Here is a 3,097-nt window from a genome sequence, read left to right as displayed (position 1 = left end):
CTGGCCCCGCCCTCCGCCTCCGACAGACGGGGCCCAGCTGCCCGATCCCGTCAGGCTGTAAAACGGATGGAGACCAGGGATGGTGTCAGCTGACAGCTAGAGTACCTTTTAAAAAATGTAATCTCTTTTTATTTCCCTCCTCTGCCTCCCTCCTCCCTCAGACATAACGGCCCAGCCACCCTCCCCCTTCCTGGGCAGCACCCCAGCTGGCGGTGACCTTGGTGCCCAGACCTGGGTGTGGGGCGGCTGGAGCCTTCAAGGACACCCTCCCCACCTTGAGGAGCGCGCTGAGCCAGCCCGTGGGGCGGGAGCAGGCGGGAAGCAGAGTCCACGGGGCAGGCTGTGGCTCCCTGGCCGAGAGCCACCTCCTCCAAGGTGACCCTGCATCTCCCCAGTACTAGGAGGCCCGGGAACCCCCGAGGGGCCCCTGAGGCCGCCCACTGTGGACAAGAGACAGGAGGCCTCCTGCAGTCCACTCCTCAGGACAGTGGAGGGGAAGTGGGGCCTGTGTCTTCCAGTCTCCCACCCGAGCCCAACTGTTCTCTTGTCAGTCCATTTTACGGCCAAGGAAAGGAGGACTGGAGATCCAGAGATGACGGCCAAGCTGGTGGCACCTCTCCTCTGTCTGCTCACCCCACCCAGGCCATGCCCAGAAGCCTCACGGTCCACCTGAGGCTCCCGAGGGGCTGAGTGGGCGGCGGGAGGTTCTGTGCATCCTGGTCTCGAACCCTGTGGTCCTCTTCGACCATCCCACCCGTCCCCTGCCCCAAGCTCCCAATCCAGGGCTGGGCCGATCTCGTCCTGCAGCTGCCTGGGCTCAGCAAGCTCAGGTGCTCGTGGGGCCACGGGACTGGGAGGGCGAAGCTCACTGGCAGCCCAAGAGGCCATTATCTGGGTGCCGGACAGAGGGGATTCCTCTTGGCATTTCTTTTTTAATATGTGTTTTTTAGTTGTGGTTGGACACAATACCTTTATTTTATTTTTTTAATGTGGAGCTGAGGATGGAACTCAGGGCCTCGCAGGTGCCAGGCAAGCGCTCTACCGCTGAGCCACAGTCTCAGCTTTTTTCTTGGCATTTCTTCTCTCCCACAGCCTCTGGCCAGTGGAGGGACCCTCTGGACGCTGAGGGGACCTCCCAGAACCCATCGGCAACCCCACCAGGTTAGCCTGTCTGAGTGGGTCCTTTTGCTGCCTCTGTGTTGCCCATCCACCTTTCCCGTCCTCTGTCTTGTGGTTTGACCCTGCAGCCTGCCAGTCCTGGTTCTCCACGCCAGAGCCCTTGGGGGGGCCCTAGCTGGTGCCCCGGGTCACCTCCAACCCACTGCCTGCCCAGGTCTCCACCCCTCCATTTGTCCACCACTAGCAGACCTGCGTCCCCTGGCTGACCAAAGATGCTCTTTGTCTGCCCATCCCCCTCTCCCCACTTCCTGCTCTGTGCCCGCCTCTCCTCCTCTTCCTCCACTCCGCCTGGGCTCTGTGACATTAAGCACTGGCTCCCCTGTGACCCCGGCGCAGGCTTATGTAGGGCAGGCCTCTGGCTCCCAGGGAACAGCTGACCTGGAAAGCAGGTCTCAGCCGCCCCCCGCAGGCCAGGCACGCCACACAAGACAGTTCAGGACCTGCCCTGCACGTGGAGAGGGCTGAAGGGACGTCATGTCCAATGTGTACAGGATCCTGGGTTTCCAGGGTGTCCGGGCTGCAGGAAGAAAGGCATGGAGCGTGTCCCCGTTTGGTCCCCAATTTGGGTGTCTCTTATTTTAAATATGTTTACTTTCTCGTTTCTCAGAAAACTGAGCTTTCTAACTCCAATGAGACAAAGGAAGACCTCAGGACGCCAGCAAGATCAGGGACTCCAGTGTGGGCCAGCGTTTGCAGGGCCTTGGGCATGGGGGGTTGGGGAGAGAAGGATTGGCCCACAGCAGCTTGCAGTCCCTAGCGCCCTGGGACCTTCAGGACTGGACAAGAGAGCCTGTCCCCGGGACCCCACCACGGGCCGGGCCGGGGCCCTCCTGCCTGCACCTGCCTTGTTCCCTGGGGGGCTGGACAAGGATGCCTGGAGCGTTCTCTTCCCAAACATACCTCTCTCTCCCACAAAATAATTTAATGCAACTTAATGGCTTGAAGTTGATGTAAAAATTACAGGCGTGTGCGGGTGGGGTGGGGTGGGGGCCTCGTAAGAAATCCTTTTGAAAATATAATTGAGTTAATGGAGCCATAACTGCGTCTCGTTTTGGGGGTAATTGGTCCGCTTTTTGTCACCCCGTCCATTTACATACTCCTGTTTTCTTTTTGCGATTGATTTTTTCTTTATAAAGTGGGCCACTTTACTGCAATTTTTAAAGCCCCAGTGATGAATAAAACCTCATCTCCCCGCTCATTAAGACACTGGAATTAGCTGGGCTCAGGGCCCCACCAGTCAATTTGCTTAACAATCCCAGGCTGCCAGTGTTTGGGTAGAGGCGCTGCCTGCAGCAAGAGGGGCCAGCGTCCTGGACAAGGTCCGCCTCCCAGGGAGGAAAGCTGGAGTGGAGGAGGCCGCCAGAAATCCCCTACCTCCACCTGCCCTTGAGCGTGGGACCCCTTCCCCTCCCAGCCTTCCCTTGCTGGAGGCTGGACTGTGGGCTCCCCGCCCCCAGCCTGCCTGACCGGGGCTGCGATTCAGAGGCCCCACCCACCTGCCTTTGACTGAAGATCAAGGTCACACCTCCTTCAGAAAATATTTTTATAATTATAAAATCCAAGGTCACACAGAGTCAACCAGTCCAAGAGCACAGAGGGACGGGGAGCAGAGAGCAGCTCTGCAGGGCGCTGGCCACCCCCCAGGCACTCCAGAGCCCTGGAAACCCGCTAACCCGGCTCTGCCTGCTCCTCCCAGCTTGGCTCTCTTCTGCTTCCTTGTACCTGGCCTCACCTGCCCGTCTTCCACAGCGACACAGTGACACATGGAGCCCAGGGCCTCTCTGGTTTGTGCTAGGCAGGTGCTCTTTCACTGAGAGCTTTTTTTTTTTTTTTTTTGGTACCAGGGATTGAACTCAGGGGCTCTTGACCACTGGGCCACCTCCCAACCCTATTTTGGATTTTATTAGAGACAGGGTCT

At 58.6% G+C, this 3,097-nt stretch overlaps 1 long non-coding RNA gene across 1 annotated transcript; it reads left to right on the top strand.

Annotated features, from left to right (window-relative positions):
• Window positions 1-2,152, top strand: LOC144375929 (uncharacterized). Its single transcript, XR_013435789.1, has 3 exons — window positions 1-117; window positions 1,093-1,161; window positions 1,787-2,152. It is a non-coding gene; the product is annotated as an uncharacterized LOC144375929 (long non-coding RNA).
• Window positions 2,153-3,097: the final 945 nt, after the last annotated feature.

Source organism: Ictidomys tridecemlineatus, chromosome 3, assembly GCF_052094955.1.
Source record: "Ictidomys tridecemlineatus isolate mIctTri1 chromosome 3, mIctTri1.hap1, whole genome shotgun sequence".
In the NCBI taxonomy this organism is placed as follows: domain Eukaryota; kingdom Metazoa; phylum Chordata; class Mammalia; order Rodentia; family Sciuridae; genus Ictidomys; species Ictidomys tridecemlineatus.
Note: the sequence above shows the minus strand (reverse complement) of the source record. Positions and strands in the feature narration are given on the sequence as shown.